This window comes from Lycorma delicatula, chromosome 10 (assembly GCF_047948215.1).
Source record: "Lycorma delicatula isolate Av1 chromosome 10, ASM4794821v1, whole genome shotgun sequence".
In the NCBI taxonomy this organism is placed as follows: domain Eukaryota; kingdom Metazoa; phylum Arthropoda; class Insecta; order Hemiptera; family Fulgoridae; genus Lycorma; species Lycorma delicatula.
Window position 1 is genome coordinate 28,022,483 of NC_134464.1, and position 19,644 is coordinate 28,042,126.

A 19,644-nucleotide genomic window follows, 5' to 3' on the forward strand; every position below is an offset into this window, starting at 1 on the left:
CTCTCTCTCTCTCTCTCTCTCTCTCTCTCTCTCTCTCTCTCTCTCTCTCTCTCTGTGTGTGTGTGTGTGTGTGTGTGTGTGTGTGTGTGTGTGTGTGTGTGTGTGTGTGTGTGTGTGTGTGTGTGTGTGTGTGTGTGTGTGTGTGTGTGGGGGGAGGGAGTGTTATAATCACACAATGTATAATAATTATAAAATATAATAAAGTAAAATGAAGCAGCAGATTAAGAAAAAAATTAAATTAAGAACACTGAAGGACAGAGTTCAATCTTCCTTTTTTTAAGCACGAACACATTGGGAAAGTATAATAATTTATAAGCGATTAGGATATTTTGACGGTTGTGCGTAGTATAAAGATGTAAGTGAAATATGAAATGTCTAACTTAATAGGATAAATATATATATATTTAGTTATTTCATGAATATAAAAACTAATTCTCTATAATTGATGGCATTTAAAAATTAAAATAATATTCGACCCATTATCGCAATATTCATTGGAATTTAATCATTTTGGCATTGAACTTAAAGATTAACAAAATTATTTTGTTCTTGCCCTTTTTTTCTCTATTTTGTAAAGTAAATTAGTCTACAATCTGTCTGATATTTTTTAATAAAAAGGTTTCGGTCTATTGAGCATAAAATTATTCAATAATCTACTTTATTTTGATAATTTGATTTACATCAAATTGTATTTCCACGCATCAAAGACTACGATAAATATTTTTAAACTGTGAAAACTTTAAACCAAAAGTCAGATTTAAAATCATGTAGAACCTCTGAAATTACAGAAAAATATGATTTAAACTCAACTTTTGTAACTAACTTAATGTTTACCTGAAACGCTAAAAAACAAAGAATGAAAATTTCAAATGAAAATTGAAATTATCACAGATTCGTATTGGTTTATTACTAATGTACTGTAACCTTAATAGATTGTTTAAGGAGAGTTTGGGACCGCCAATTCCGTGCTCCACAGAAGAGCTCCTGAGGATAACCATTACATCGTTGACCGACGTAATTGAAGGTATCGAAATACCATGCGGTTGCCCGCCCGGACGTGAGCGTAATGTTATAAAAATATTTCAAATTTTGCTTCACAATTTGAATTTTTGTATTAAAACCGCAAATGTTAAAAAAATTATCCTTAAATTCAGCAAACGGTATATACATAAATTACCTATATTCGAAACTCAAATGTACGTCTAACATTTGAATTCAAATAAAATTTGAATTGACTCGACGTCCTTTTGATGCCTGATTAAACGCTAGTTGGACGTTATATTGGTTGTTTATTACTCGTACTTATGAGAACAAGAATGTAGTAAATAAGTGACAATTTTGTGATTTCGAAGTGCTGGAATAAAAGCGATATGTACAAAAGATATTACACTGAAAAAAGTACGAAATGAAGTATTTGTATCCGTAGTAAAGTTACTTATTACTACATGTTTTATGTATTAAAATAATGATTTAGGGACTAATACATGTATAAGTACAATATTCTACTTTTTTCAAAGAAAGTAGTAAATGAAAATAATAAAACTAGTAAAAATCACACGACCATCTTAGTGCATGACATTATTTTTTCCTTAATAACTGCTTTTTCCAACTTTTCCAAGGATTTAGGCGAAAGTAATTTTTCAGGATTTTTGAGGCTATGTGCTACCAAACAGAATATATATAAGGTTTAATAGAGATAACTATCAATTAATTCGCTTAACACTGCTTAAATTAGGTATTCAAATAAAACCGGTTTTAAAATTACTAACGTATCTGATTACTACGCAATTTAATAAATGTAAATAAATATGTTTTAAATACTTTTTATGCTTTTGCTGATGAAGTCATAAAATGTAACTGAACTGTTATCAAAGATAGTCGCCGACAGTTGATTCTATATGTTAATAAAATATTATATATATTTTCCTAATGTGCACGTTGCAATATGTTCGACAAGTGAACAATAAACAACTTTCCCCACGGCTCAATGCGATGAGGATGGCATATAAATGAGGTGTAATCTTGTACAGATTCAGACCAATAATTCCTAAGATTTGTGGTTAATTAAATCCCAACCATCAAAAGTAAACCGGTATCCATTGTTTAGTATTCAAATCCGTAAAAATTCAACCAATATTTACTAGAATTTGAACCTCAGAACCTTCGCCATTTCAAAAACCGGCTATTAAACAATTGCTTTGCAACTAGAGTTAACCACTAGACCAACCCAATGGGTGAAAAATTTGAGTAAAAATGATTTTTTGTTCTTGCCTTTAGCTATGATGTTTTCATTACGACTGTTATTGAAATTCATTAATTGATTACTTGAAATTACAGAAGTTTATTACTGAAATGATGAACAATCCAGGAAATATTAAAAATATTTTATACCTCAATGGGATCTTTCGTTTATTTAACAACCAGAATATTCGTAATAAAGAAGAACTGAAAATCATAGGAAAGAATATATTTCAATTTCTTAATTTAAAACAACAAAACAATTTTCCGTTTCTAAAATATTTTAATTACACGTTCAAATGCAAATGATCTGTGCTTTCTTTATCGACAAACCTCTTGCTTCAAAACACACGGAAAAGAAAACTTTTATCAAAACGGATATTGTTTTTTTTGTTTCACTGTATTTTAAACGGATTTTAACAAGTCAAGAATTTTGGAGCTATTCTAAATACAACAACAAAATGAAATACTCTTAAGATTAAGAACGACATAAAGATATAAAATTCCGGAGAAACTAACTATACCCAAAATTTGTTAAAAAAATTTGGCAGTATAAATTAATCTTTTTTCAGAAATTATTAAGATCCTACCCAAAAGATTAATTACATCTGAAGAGGAGATCGTTGTTAGATATGTAATACTGACGTAAGGGGTATGATAAAAAACACGAGAATTTTTTTAATTCTTTTCGACTATATTCATCTTTTTCTTAATCAATGCACCACTGTCTATTATGTACATCAATATTTTCAGCCATATTAGACGCGTATTCAAATTTGGCAGCGGATTAATTAAACGTATATTATTTCGAATGGCGATATATCGGAACATAGAATCTGCACTGTTAAAAATGGAATAAAGTGTAGCAAAATGGTGAAGATGTTAGAGAGACAAAGAAAAGGAAAGGAAAATAAAATTATATATATAAAACCCTTGGTATATGGGTACCAAGGGTTCATAAGTCGTATAAACGGTTTTAAAATGGCCGTGAAGAGGACAAAAGTGCTGGATGTACTAAACAATAGCAACGTATGAAAATATCGATAAAATAAAGGACACTGTGATCAATAATGGTGGAATCATAATTAGAGAAATTGCTGAAAAAGTTGAATCTCGTATGATCCGTGTGAAAAATTTTGCCTGACATTTTGGGTATGAAACGAGTAGTTGCAAAATTTGTTTCAAAACTGTTGAATTTTCAACAAAAGTGACATCGTAGAACAATAGGCTAGTTGATTTTTTTTGAGAAACCGGTTTATATTATGCCTCACGGTCTACTTTATTAAAATATAATAAACATTATAACAACACATAAACCATCATTTACACGATGTATTTTACATTTTTATAAACCAATTAAAATCTTCCCGTTAAAACGCTACAAACTGTCATGGCTTCTCGTATGATGTCACGCCTTACAACAAAAATATCAGATGTTTAGTGGAGAGTTTCAGGTGTTTCAAAAATTACTGTCTAAAATGAATTCCAAGATTTACAAGTACTGTGTAGTGTCTCAGTCTGAAAGATCTACCATTAAAACTCGAAATAAATTGTTTATTTAACTGTATACAAGTTTATTTAACAAACTGTATACAATTTCGCACGAACTTTATGTTACAGGTATATTTTATACTTGATTGTACATATTTTGCTATCACGCTTTAGCTGCATGTAGCTTACAGTATCATCTCCATATGATGCTCTTGAGGACCTAAAATCAAATTTATCCATTATTATAACTACTTAATTATGAGATACGTTTTTCTTCTGACAACTAACCTCAAAATCAATACGGTAAAAATTCGTTATATGCTCACAACGCTTAATAGTCTGTCGACCAATTATTAGTTAGTTCTAAGATGTCTATTGCAATGCTATATTGAATAAGAAAATAAATAAATAATTTTATAAGTATAATCTAACTAAACTTTCCATTGCAGAGACTTGTAGTCGTTCAATTACAGAAAATCGTACAACACGGGAAAAAATGTGTTTTAGAGCACAAAATCAGCAAACCACATAGACCGCCGTAAACAACACGTAACATTTTGCAAGACAAGACGTCATGAGCTCTGATTTGTGTTTTATGTCACGTGACCAACGGGCTTTATTTTTACTTATTTATTTCTTGAAAATAATCTTAATAATCTAATAATTGTAGCAAACAAAATTCTATCAGGTTTTTCCTTTCTTGTTAGAGATATCGCTGATGACTAAGAATTACTCAAACGTTTCATAAAAAATGATGAAATGTGAGTGTACGATTATGATATTGAAACAAAGACTCGATTATCCTTACAGAAGCTTCCTGAAGAACCGAAAAAAGAACGCAAGGTTCGACCGTATATGAATGAATATTCTCCTTATGTTTATTACGATTACAATTTCGTCGTTTATTATGAATTCTTACGTCTATACAGTCAACAAGCAAGTATTACTTAACAGTTTTTCACAGTTTACGAAGAAAACGACCACAAATATAGGCAAACCTTTTTTTTTTGGAATAAGTACCACTATAACGCTCCAGCTCAAATTTCACTATTAATTTATGATTATTTAGTAAAAAGCAACAGAATACTAACACCGGAGCCTCCGTATTCTCTTGACATGACAATCTGCAACTTTTCCTTATCCCCACTGATTTAAAAAACGTAGAGAGTAGAACAATTTGCGATGATTGATAAAATTAAGAAAAAGTCGCTAAGAGAACATAAAGGCTATACCAAAAAATATTTTCCACAAACGTTTTGAGGATTGGAAGAAATGCTGGCATAAGTGTGACGCATTTTTAAGGGAACTATTTTTAAGGGACAATAGAAGAAATAAGTAAAGTCTTTTTGATAAATATTAAAATTTTATAATTTTTTATCACACGTCGCTCAAAATGGGAATAAAGTATTTTAACATATACCTCATCACACAATTATATAAAGAGACAACTTCTTTTTCGTTTGTTCCAGATAACCGCGAAAACTCCCAAACCAGTCATTACGAAATTTTAATTGTAGCTTTCTTATGACTCCTGGAATGTTTATCACAGTTCAAACCTAACCAACCTCAGAACTATATAACATCATAAATAAAAAAACCTTAAAATAACTTAGAACTTCTTCTGGTAAATTAATGTCGTTGTCTATGTCGATAGATATTTCCTGTATCGATTGTCATTGTCTAGGTTAATATTAACCTCTTCAGAAAGTCATTTATTTATTACTTCCTTGTACGAAGTAAAGGAATTATTGTGATCGCGAAAAATTTCGGTTTTTTTAGATTTCAACGGAAATAATCATTTTGACCATCCCTGAATCCATCTGACTAGTTTCGGCATGACGTCTGTACGTACGTATGTGCGTACATATGTACGTATATATCTCGCACAACTCAAAAACAATTAGCCGCAGGATGTTATAATTTTGGATTTAGGACTGTTGTAACAAGTAGTTGTGGACCTTTCCATTTGATTGCAACCAACTGGACCAAAAGTGTCCAAAAAAGTTTTGGACATTTTCTTAACGCCAGTAATAAACTCTCATTGACAGCTTTTCAATGATATGTCGTAAGTAGTACTTATTTTCATTGGTCCCAGATTTATACCCAAATAAAATTTTAATTAATGAAATATTTGGATCTTACAAGGGGAAGGCAATCGCTTAAAATCAAATTTCATCTCCTTTTTTTAAAGTTTTTTTTTTTAATTTAAATATATTGATTTATTAATAATTATTAACCTCTGATTGTAAAAAACATTTTACGATAAATAATAATTCAATAATAACAATAAAAAATACATATAAGTTATTAATGAAATAAAATTTTATGTACTTTTCATTTTAAAAACATGTGTGTATGTAATTTAACAAGCGTACAAGGAAGTGATGTAGTGTACACATCAGATTTTTCTTATAAAAGTTAGAGATTTTTTTTTAAATGTAACTTTTATAAAAGTTACATCAGATTTTTTTATAAAAACGGATAATATCAACATCTACGGTCATTAGCCCGTTGAAAATTGGTGGCGTATGAAATGATCCCATGTCTAATCGGGATTCGAACCCAGGACCACCGCACGAAATGCTGAGACGCTACTTAGCCACGCAGGTCAGCAGACAATTATTATGTGATTTACTAAATTTTATACCATTACCTGCAAAATAGCAATTTGTATTATTGCCATAATATAAGTAAAAAAAAATATAAAAAAAATACTTTGATTATAAAATTAAACAAAGTTCATATTTAAAAAAGTTTACAAATTGACCAAGTTAAATTTGTATATTTACATATTTAGCACAGTTTTGATGATTTGAAGAATACTGAATTTCTAAATCAATATCGACTTTTTTCAGAAAATTATATGTTTTACTAAATTTAATCTAAATGTCTAATCTGGCGGCAACTCTCGAGAACGATTCTCACGTGAGCAATAAAACAATATGTAGATTTTTGTATGCAAAACTACGAAGTTCCATGAGAGTAAGCCATTGGCTTAGAGTGACTTTCAATGTGGTATTAATATTTTTATGACTCCTAGGTCGGTGAGGTCATACATAATAAGAAGATGAACTTATAATCATAGGCAACGTGAATCTACGTCAGAGCGTTCTCAAAAATCTTGAAGAGCAACGTATGCGATAGCCTCAAAAACGAGTTTAACCTAATGGTTTAATCGAAAAATATTTGAGGTATCAAATCATTGAGGTATCAAATATTTGAGGTATTAAATCTGAATTTAAAAAAAAATATTCAAATAGTTAACATGATTAAAATACGTAACATCATTATCTCGTAAAAACTGTGATGTGAATAACACATAACTTCCTTGTACGCCTATTAAATTACATTTATACAATTTTTTAAAATGAAAAGTACATAAAATTTTAATTCATTAAAAACTTTTGATATTTTTTCATATATATATATATTTTGTTATCATTGAATTATTATTTATTGTAAAATATTTTTACAATGAGACGTTAATAATTATTAATAAATCAATATATTAACATTAAAAAATGTTTAAAAAACAAAAAGGAGATGAAGTCTGATTCGAACTGATATGCGTTCCCCTATGATCCAAATATTTCATTAATTAAAATTTTTATTTGGCTATAACTCTGGAACCAATGAAAATAAGTACCACTTATGATATCGTTGAAAATCTCTTAATGAGGGCTTATTACTGCAGTTAAGAAAAAGTCGATTGCAATCAAAAGGGAAAGTCCACAACTACATGTTACAACAGTTCTAAATCCGAAATTACAACATCCTACAGCTAATCGTTTTTGAGTTACGCGAGATACAGACGTCACGCCGAAACTAGTCAAAATGGATTCAGTGATGGTGAAAATGGATATTTCCATTGAAATCTAGAAAGCGAAATTTTTCGCGATCATAATACTTCCTTTACTTCGTACAAGGAAGTAAAAAAAAAAACGGTATGATTAAACTTTCTTTGCTGTGCTGGGAGAAAATTAGTTCTTGAACAATTACAATATCGTCCTGATTTCATTAAAGAATTAATTTTGGGGATAAATCCTTTATCTAAACATTTTATTTAATTCAGCAAGTTTTGAACAGAGATATTTTTGAGATAAACATCCACACAAATAATTACTATAAAACTATTCGTAAATTGCGCCGACGAATCCGCGATGGGGGTTGCTAATATATATATATATATGAGAACTAATTAAGTTATTATGTTTTGTTTTTTTCGATAAACTCATAATAATGTTTGTACTGTTAACAGTGCAACATGTAGAATAGGTAATAAACATTTAATTCTAACACTAATTAAAATGAAAATATATATATATTAATAAAATGAAATTCATTAATATACTAAAATTAATGAGTAATCGTCACAGCATATTAGACCTTTTGGAATGGTAACAAATTTTCTTCCCACAACATAATATACTATAACATTAATTTTTGTTATTACTACTGTTATTATTATTAGTATCATTATAATTATATAATAAAACATATAGTTTCCCATAGGTAAATTACTAATCAAAGGAACAAAACCGACAATATTATTGCTTATCTTATTAAAAAATAAAAACACAAAGAACAGAGACATAAATAAATTTAAATTCCACACTTACATTGTTAAATCATTTAATTTATGACGTAATAAAATAATTAATCTACACACTATTGTTATTATTATTATTATTAACAGTATTACAAAAACTAATTAGTCAGCGGTATCCAGAAAGACCATGAAACGTAAAATAATACACGGCTCGGCAATTGTACAACACAGCATTTAAACACGATGTAGTTCTAAATACGAACATGTATACATAGTATGTAATAACGTTAAGACAGGTGTATATGTAATATTACAATAGATCAATATGTCAATTAAAAAATAAGAAGTTTAAATATATTTTCTACAACGATTTATTGTAAAATAATATACTGTTGCACTATGTATTAATGTACGTATAAAACAAACGTTCGACATATATGTTACTCATATAAGTCGAGGCTATAGAATGTCATTTGGACGATAACTGATTTATTTACAAGTTATGTTAGATATGTAATACAAATAACATTATTACTAACTATCTGGAATGAAAAGGTAAAGATAAAGATTAAAAGAAAGATTGACAAGAATAAACCGGGATACAAATTAAGATACTTTTTTCCCGTTTAGCCTCCGGGAATCACCGTCAGGTATTACTTCAGAGGATGAATGAGGACGATATGTATAAATGTAAGAGAAGTGCAGTCTTGTACAGTCTCAGGTCGACCATTTCTGAGATGTGTACTTAATTTAAACCCAAACACCAAAGAAAACCGGTATCCACGATCTAGTATTCAAATCCTCCCGAACGCCAGGTCAAAAAAAAAATTGGAGATAGGTCCTGGCGGATGGGGCGTGGCACGGAAACGGCATAGCCAACCCCGGTTACCTCCCCTCTGAAGTTAGAGGTAGGCAAATTCAAATAAGAAAATCCAGAACCGGCAGGCCGACCTGCCATACCGGACCTACTGCCGGCAAGCGGGGAGGCCCGTTAGAGTCGCAAAGACACGCCCCAGGACTGTCATGCTTGGGCAGATCCGATCCTTAGGTGTAGAAATTAAAAAAATATTCAAATCCGTATAAAAGTAAGTACCTTTACTAGGAATTCAACGTTGTAACTCTCGACTTCAAATTCAGCTGATTTGCGAAGACGCGTTCACCACTAAAACAACCGGATGGGTTACAAATTAAGATATTAAAAGCACAAAACTTAACGTTTTTACTTCCTTGGTACGAAGTAAAGGAAGTATTCTAATTTCAAAAAATTTCGGATTTCAGATTCCAACGGAAAAATCCATTTTGACCATCCCTGAATCCATTTTGACTAGTTTCGGCGTGATGTCTGTACGTATCTCGCATAACTAAAAAACGATTAGCGGTAGAATGTTGAAATTTTGGATTTATGACTGTTGTTAACATCTAGTTGTGTACCGCCTCTTTTGATTGCAAATCGACTTAACTAAAAATGTAAAAAAAAACCCAAAATTGAAAAGATTTGGATTTTGGACTTTTTCTTAACTGCAGTATAAAGCCCTCATTGAAATCTTTTCAACGATATATCATAAGTGGTACTTATTTTCATTGGTTCCAGAGTTATAGCTAAATAAAAGTTTAATGAATGAAATATTTGGATCTTACAAGGGGAAGGCACATCGGTTCAAATGCGACTTCATTCCTTTTTTTTAGTTTTTTTTTTAATTTAAATATATTGATTTATTAATAATTATTAACCCTGATTGTAAAACAAAAAATAATAATAAATAATAAATAATTAATTCAATAGTAATAAAAAAAAACGAAAAAAAATCAGAAGTTATTAGTGAAATAAAATGTACTTTTAAAAATGTGTTTATGTGTAGGCAAACAAGGAAGTTATATGATGTCCACATCAGACTTTTTTTAGCCAGTATATCAACGTAACAAACATTTTAAAATTAAAATGTATATCTTTTAATAACTATGTTGAGAAAAAATTTAAACCCTGAATAACAAACTATATTATTAATATAAAAAATTTTTGAAAAAATTCTTAAATACATTTTGACGTACGACATACAGCTGTTGAGAACAGCTGTAAGATACCTAAAACATTTCAATCAAAAATCCTCAAATAATTACTTAATTGGCCTCAAATTAAAGGTTAATAAGTCAATGATTATTTTTTTGACACCAGATTTAAGGTCATAGTTATTTAAAGTCAAACTAAATGATGCAATATATTAATTTTCAGCGTTTTGTTTTACTCATTTTGGCTTCTTTAGAACGACGTTCATTTATCTCTTCTTCGTTATTTTATTTTTTTCTAGCTATTCTGTCTGCATGTTGTTCTTAGTTTTTAATTTAATTTTGTGAATTTTCTTTCCTGGTATTTTGTTTTCGGAAAGTGTCTAACATTATTATTTTAGTTTAAAAGGTGTCTGTTTTTAATATCTCTTTCTATTCTTAAAATTTATATCTTCTTAAACTTCTTTAAACCAGTTTATTTCTTTTCTCTGTTAAAAGGAATTAAAGATTTGCTTAGTTATCCTGTATTTACTCATTCTGACATGGTGACTAAAGAACATTCAATAATCTTCGTTTTTTTCATCGTCTTACTTTTTTTCTATATTTTGATATACTGCAATTCATTGCTGCTTCTAAGTTTAAATATATTTCAATCCTTTACAGGACCTAATATTTTTCTTATTTATTATTCTCCTTTCCTTATATTAACAATTATTTTATTTTTATTTAAAAAACTAATGAATATATATATATATATATAATGTATATATAAAATATATATATATATTTCAGAGTGTTTCTAAAATGGTGGGCTGACTATACTTTTTCGGATTCTACTTGTAAAACTAAACAAAAAATATTCTTAGGAAAAATGGAAATTTTTCCTTCGTTCTCACCCTGTCCGCCACTTTTCAATTTTTATTTAATAATTTATATCTCCAATTCGGATAAACGAATCACATTAATTAATATTTGGTGAGCGTCTTGGTAATAAAGTTTCAAAATTAGCAAAAAATCACGTCTTAAATACCTTCGCAAATTACAAAATGGCAGCCATGTTTATTTTTCAATCCCTTATATCTCCATAAATATTAGTTTTATCAAAATTTATGTTATTCACTAAAATATTAAGCCTTTTATTTTGAACAAAATGACATTAAATCTTTTTAAATCGGTTAACAAATAGTCGAGTTACGGCATTTCGTGGAACGACTCCACGATCCCCGGATTTATACCCAATCGATAGTGTCGAGTGGGGTTATGTAAAATTCAAAGTTTACATAGTCAGGATCAAGGAAAAAAACCATCTACGAGAGCCCATCAAAAGTGTGTACCAATGCCTGACTTGGTGATTAAAATTCTGCGGAATACGGGAGAACGTTTTCAATTATGTTTTAAATTATACAGAAACTATATTGAAGAGGTATTGTAAATATATTGTTTACATCCATACGGTCTGGATTTTTGGGACACTTGTACGTAAATGTAACTTTTGTACGAAAATATAATATAATGTAAAAACCTTTCACCTTTTTAACATAGAAAAATTAGATTTAGTAAATGCATCTACCTCAAAACGATCTATTTTTTTTTTTTTTTTTGGTATGAGATTACCACACTCCAAGTATCCATAAGATCCCCCATCCCCAGGGGGAGGAAATTTTTTTTTTATTTTTAGGGTACAATTGTGAGATACAATTTTAAAGAACAGAAAAAAATTCATAGGTGAAAAAAATCGGCCCATGACAACTCAAACCAAATTAGCAGCCATATTGGTAAATATTTCACGTCTTGACTCAAATGTTATTCATAATACATTTTAATTAATAACTGCTCAACAGAAAAACTCTAAAAAAAGTTAAATTTAGTAAATTAAGTTTTACCAAACATCAAAAGATAGAACCTTCCACGTGATTATAACTAGTTTCAAAAATACCCTACGGAACACCTTAAAGTATTGATCTCAATTTGAAAATCACATCATTTTGAGGTAAAACATTTGAGGTATATATATATAAATATATATATTTTTTTTTTAGCATTCCACTTTTAAGATGCATTATTTATTTATTTAAGATACACTAAAAACTACTTTTAAACTAGCTATGAAAAATATTAAATGACCATTAATTTCGTTAGGATTTTTGCAGCCCAAAATTAGTTACATCAATTTGTTCTTTTAATGCCCTTTAAAATGATGTGTCAATATCCTACCCTTTCTATTTTAAAATGTTTAATTTTCTCCTTATGGGGACCACTTGAATGCTTAGGGTGTGATGTTCACATACAGAAAAAATAAAAGTTTCAAAACATTTGTTATGTTAAATTTGAGTTTATGTTAAACGGTTGAAAAGTTATCTAAGGGTTACCATACTTTATGAAAACCTACATATATACATATAAATGTACTCAAAGAATTTAAAGCAATTTTTTTTTCAAGTTGATTAAAATGCTTTTCGGGGAATTTAACGGAGAAATTTTTCTCCGTTAAATTCCCAAAAAACCTGAAGTTATGAATATAAAATAAGGTAAACAAATGGCAAAATCCCTTTTTACTTTTGGCACCAGAGTTCTAGAACTATAATGCAAGAAAAAAGTATGTACCCATCAAAAAATTCGGTATAAGTTTTTCGCATTTCTTGATGTTTCATGACCCAGGGACCCCAAAAAACAAAAAAGGGGGGTAATATTCGTATGTACGTGTGTTGGCGTGTTTGAAGCTTAATTACTTTTGACAGAATAAACCGATTTTGATGATATTTTGTACAAACACTAATGTATATGAAGCAATTTGTTGGTAAAATTTTGGTGTTAATTTCTCAAAACTTAGCCAACATAACCCCACTATATATTAAACTCAGTACATGGGTGCATGCTTATCTTACCCCTTAAAAAAAAAAATTTCCCCAAAATTCCCTCTACCTCAAAAAAAAGAGAAAGTTATTTATTTATTGCATATTTTTTATGTTTTTATAGGCACAGTAATTGTGAGCCACCGGGTTGGTCTAGTGGTAAACTCGTTACTGCAAATCAGCTGATTTCGAAGTCGATATTTCTAAGGTTCAAACCCTAGTAAAGGCACTTTTATACGAATCTGAATACTAGATCGTGGATAACGACGTTCTTTGGTGGTCGGGTTTCAATTAACCACACATCACAGAAATGGTCGACCTGAGACCGTAGAAGACTACACTTCACTTACATTCGTACATATCATCCTCATTCATCCTCTGAAGTAATACCTTAGCCTCCGGTGGTTCCGGAGGCTAAAAAGAGAAAGAGAGAGGCATGGTAGTATTGTGCAAGTGACCCCCCCCCCAAAAAAATACTTGTGAGTGGTGGAACCGATTAAAATGTAAAAAAATAGATTTTATTAATTTTTTAAACTTTTTTTGTTTATTTAAACATATAATAGTAATTTTACAATAAAAGTCCATCACAAATTGCCCTCATCTAAACAAAATAAAACTAAGGTAGGCGTTTTTCACGTATCATTATTTTTACACCATATAAGAATAAATGCCAGGAAATTATTACAACTTTGTTGTCAGCTTTTTTTTAAAGAAATTTGATGTAATCTAATAAATAAATTTAGCTAAGATAAAAAATGATTTCCGACTCAAAAAAGGATATTAATTGATTGATGCAGGATTTAATTTAACAGTCATAAAAAAAATATAAGACTGATAATAGAAAGGCAAGTATTTTGTATCAAATTGCACAATAAGAAAATTAAGAATAAAAAAAAATCCCAATTGTTTTTAATTATATATTATCTAGTACAAAATAAATGATTAATATTTTGCAATAATTATTGTACTCGTAGCTTACAATCATTTTACATTCTCCATCAGATAACATTTGCATCGGAATGCAAATAAAATAACGTGCTCCCTCACCACCCTGAAATACGAATTAGGTCGTAACATAAAATATTAAATTATATAACAAAAAAATAATAGCTAATCTAAATATAATTTGTTCTTCTAAAATAATAAAAATTGATTTATTACAGCTTATGATGTGCAAAATCGATTAAAATCTACGAATTATTATTTTTTTTCAATGTAGTATAATTATCTAGTAAAAATTAAAAAAAAAAAATGACAAGAACGGTATAACGATAAACGACATATCTGTTTATATGTACTAACTCTTTCAATAATCTATGAATCAAATACCACTATGAATGCTAATGAGAGAAGGAAAATATTCCTTTTAAATCCATTTATAAAATTAATGTTTTTTTTTTTTGGTTTTTTTTATAAATTACCAATAAATAGGAGTCTTATAAGTTTACATAAATAAGAAAAATAATAATTTTTTTGTGAAAACCATGGCGTAAAAGGTACAAAACGTAAATCATGTCAAGCAACGTATCACCAACCCAATTGCAAGCATAAGTTCAGCTGTGCTTAAGCACTGCGAAAGATGATTTGTGTTTCGTATCTTTTACTGATATACCATGGCCTTCATAAAAAATAGTTTATTTTTCCTACCTGTGGAAACTTATGGGGTTACACTTTCTTCAGCAGTGGAAGACGCGCAACGAAACACGTTTTTAAAACAATGGTAGTCATATAGAGCACATTATATATATAAAAATGGTTTTCATAAAAAAAAACAATGTTTATTTTTCTTTGTATGGAACCTTACAGGACACTTTATAGATTTTTAAAGCATACAAAATTTCATTTAATTTCAACCAGTTTTTACATAGAAAACTTTATTTTCAAAAAAATAATGAAAAGTACAAAGTTAAAATTGGATATATATTACATGGCATAACAAACAAGGTTATATATAAATGATCTGATATGAGATATAAATGACTGCTAAAAATTAACAAACCATTCTTAAGATAATAAATATCTCGATAAAAATTTAAAAAAGTGAGGAATTAAGTAGTTTCTCGAGGTCTTCTTCACTTAATTAAACATCCTGTTGCACGGATGAACCAAATTAATTGCAGGATACGTTCAGATTTATAAATAAACACACTTACTGTTATCACTACTAGGATTGGCTACATAGTGAACATCATTACTCTCAGAGAAAGAAAACCTAATAGTACCAATAATACCTCAAGTATTTTGTATACATTACAGCCGTAATAAATACTAACATAGATTACGAAAATGAATTAATTAATGAAACAATTCAAAACATACATTGCGTCTAATTAGTAGTGGAAACGTTATAACTAGTTTTTTTAAAAAGGGTGATAATTTCAAAATGTTTACCCGATTTAATTTAGTAGAACAGCACCAAATAAAAATTAAATTAAAAGAAATTTCAGAATTTACTCCATTCCCACTAATTACTGACCCCCTTGATCGTGCTGTGGATTCACTTATTCCTATAAGTGTATATATATATATATATGTAAAACAATTGTCATAGCTATTATATATTGGCTAATTCATCCTTTTTATTATTAAAATTTTCGAGGATTTTTTTTTTTTTTACTTTAATATAAATTAATGACACTTAACATACGTACGCCTTTTATTTTTAATAGGAGACCACAAAGAAAAAAAAATTATTACAATTTTTTTTTAAATTAAGTTTTTATAAACTGAATTTCTTTTTATTTTCAGAAAAATTCCAATCGACGTAAAATTAAAATATACATACAGTTGTAATTATATACCTTTTCTTGACAAAAAAACTGTTAAAATTATGTAATTAAATTGCAAATATATTTAAATTAAATCACAAATCACGCATTTCCTATGCATTACAGTATTTGTCACAGAAGAAAAGGGTTTATCTGAAGATTTAAATATATTATTACTAATCTATATAAATAAAAATGTAAATGTTCGTTTGTTCAAAATCTTAAATCTCCGAAAGTTCTTCACCGATTGCTTTGAAATTTTGACACAACGTTGCATTCGAATACGCGCGTTTTTTTATATACCTAAGATGTCACACCTGCGACAAGTAAAAACAAGCATTTTTGAAAAACAGCGCTAGCTGTTGGATGTAAAAGCAACACACGCTATACTAAATATTTTATGATTTCATTTCAATGTTTTCGATATGTGTATCCACTATATACTAAAAAACTACTGGACCGATTACGCACAGGGAAAAATGGAGAAAGGGAAAAATCAGAAAAGGGAAAAATAAAAAAGGTAAAAGGGAAGAAGGGGAAAATTGAATTTAAAAAAAGGGGAAACGGGGGAAATGAAATGGAAAGGAGAAAGGGAAAAAGAAAAAAGATGAAGGGGAAAGAGAAATGTAGAAAGGGAGGGAAATGGGAAAGAAAGGGGGAAATTATGAAACTGAAATGGGGGAAAGTGATATATGGTAAAAATGAAAATTTAAAAAGGAAAAATGGGGAAAGGGGAAAAGAAACAAAAGGAAAGGGAAAAATGGTAAAAAGGAAAAAGGGAAAGGTTCAATTTTGTGAAGTTCCGTAATATTAATTTTGTTGATGTTTTATCGCAGTTTCAACAGTGTTCATTTAATCTATATATATATATATATATATATATACAAATCTACCAATAGCGAAGAATTGCCGGATCTGCTAGTCAATAGATTAAAAAAAATTATATCTTGTATTTAATTAAAGATTGTTTTTTTCTGCATTATTATAATGAATTATAAAAAAAATCGAAGAAACCCTGCAAGAATGCAGGAAAATTAAACATAAAACCCCAGTTTTCAACTCTTTTTCCTACTGTGTAATTAATTCGTTAAATAACTTCGTTAAAGATTACTATAATAAACGAGTATTTAAATTATTTAATAAAAAAATATTTTTTCCACCATTTTAAAATGTTTTATCGATATTTGATTTCAACAGGTCAGTCATTTAAAACACTACAGGTATTTCAACACTTAGCAAAGCTATAACATTTTTTTATGCGCTTGCCAAAGAGTTTAAACAACGCTATACGTCATGTACATTACAAAAAGACAAAGCTATTAACTGAATTGGATTTGAAAATGTTAAATTACATATGCGCATTTCGAGTGCTGAAAAATTATTAGTCCTTCCAGGGGGAAATTAATGTAAAAAAGTAATAATTAGAAGGCTATAAAAGAAACAATGAAAAGAAAATTATAAATACGTAACCAATTGATAAAAAACATTGTAAGATTATTTTTCTACCTTTGTTTAGACAATAAAACATCTGTAAAGTTAACAACATAAAATCCAATGCAAGACTATAAAATTATCTTGAAAAAAGTCTAATTATTTAGACTTTCGAACTCCGATTGACCCCCCCCCCCCCTCGTGGACACGCTATTACGATCGTTTTGTAAGCATTATTAATTTTTTTTTCTAATTACCACTGTATTTAATTTAATAAGTAACTTAGTATATACCATTTTAGTAGCAGTATAATTAATTAATCAATTTAATTTAATAATTAATTGATAACTTTACTAAATTAATTATTATCACTTACACATTTTTATTTAAAAAAAAAATTTTTTTTTATTTAACTGCTTTATTTTCTTTCACGTTTGCAGTACTTTCGTAGAAATATTCTGATATTTGGATGCTACATTAACAGTTATAGTTATATCTAATTAATGCTAAAATATTTAAATTTTTAATATTTATATCTGTTAATGCTTCCCAGAAAAATTTCTACTCTTTCAGAATAAAATTTTCTTTTATGAATAAAATAATAAAAAATATTTTGACTGTGTAAAAAGTAAGATTATTGAGTACACCTTTATACAATTTTTAATGTTTTAATATTTACTTTTATCTATAAATAAAAAAAAACACGACCACTTGATTTTTTAAAATAGATTTTTAGATCTCTAAACAAATCGTTAAGTAGGAAAAACATTAACAATTACTTTTAACAAAATTATTGTTTTTACTTTTTATTTATTTTAATTTTACTTTCCCGCCTAGATAGCGCTGTACCTCTAGAAGGGAAAGTATTGTAATCGATCCAATTTAGGCATATGCGGTTACCACCGGATCTTGACGTTTTAACACCTAAGGAACCCAAAAAAGGATGGAAATTTTCGGGATGTTATGTTCGTAAGTGTGTGTGTCTTTTTGGTGTTGGCCTAAAAATCACCTTATATCTCCAGAACTACCGGACCGATTTTCACCAAAATTGGTCAGATTACTTCTATATATGGGGCATTGATGCCATTAAATTTTCAATTTAAAAGATTTAGAGGATGAGGCTGTAGAGCAAGGTCACTCACTCACAGTATGTCGAGATTTCGCCTAATTAATATTATATTTTTCTTAAACGCATTTGTTAACAATTACAAAATAACAATATTTGCCAAAGAAATTTTTTTTGCAAAATCTACCCCCTACCCAAAAAATGTTCTAAACTACTGCTATGTTGTGACGTCACAGATGAGCAGTAGAATTAAATAAAAGAATAATATTTAAAGTGTAAAAAAGTAACTCGGTCTGGCCGAGTCTCGAACTCGATCGCCTGGTTTACTCTGTACTTGGTGAGTTAAGCCTCACGGCTACACCAGTTTGCCGACCGTACAAGCGAAATTTGTTCTATATAAATTGTTAAATTACATTAGTTTAGCTAGTATCAACCAACGCCATTAGTACCTCTACACCCGCGCGAATTAAATACGGTATGTGCGGGTGCTTTAGAATAGAATCATAGAATTAAATAAACAAAAAAATATCATATTTAAATAAAATAATAAATATTTTTAATTGTTTGGGTGTATATGTGTATAAGCCGTGCATTAGAAATAACCCACAGTTTTATGGCTTCCCAGAACGCGTCTTTAGCCGCAAGACGGGTCTTACAACTGTGATCAGTTTTTTTTTAATATTTAAATTTTTTTCCTTAGTTTACTGAAGATCATTTTTTATTAATAAATTTCCTCGTTTTATTTATTTTTTTTTTGTGATTTTAAAAAGTAAAAATACGTACTTAAACGTAGTTTGAATAATTTTCAACAAGAAATTTATAAATTATTCTTTAAAAATTAGAATTTTGGATAATCTTTATATCTATTAAAAAATCTAAGAAGAATTTTTTTTGCTGGTACCCCGGATTTAGATCAAGGGCGTAATAAATTTTCCGAAATTTTTATCGTATAAAAACCTATTTGGAAATATATTTTATGATTTAAACATAAGAAAAGAGAATGGAAGAAAAATTGGCAATTACGTCATTTTTTTTTTTATTACATAATAACAGAAAAATATTTTGGCAAAATACGGATATGGAATATTAGAATAAGCTCCATAATAACAGTAATAATAATGATAGTAAAGAGATGGAATTTAGAATATCACCTAGTAACCCGTACATACATTACGCTTGTGTATTACTGGACAACGTTGAAATCATTGCATTAGTACAACTTTTACTATTATTATCATTATATAT

General features: G+C 28.8%; 1 long non-coding RNA gene across 1 annotated transcript in view; it reads right to left on the minus strand.

The window, feature by feature from the left end:
• LOC142331481 (uncharacterized) overlaps positions 1-19,644 on the minus strand; it is a 215,200-nt gene that overhangs the window by 170,509 nt on the left and 25,047 nt on the right. The gene's annotated exons all lie outside the window — the stretch shown is intronic.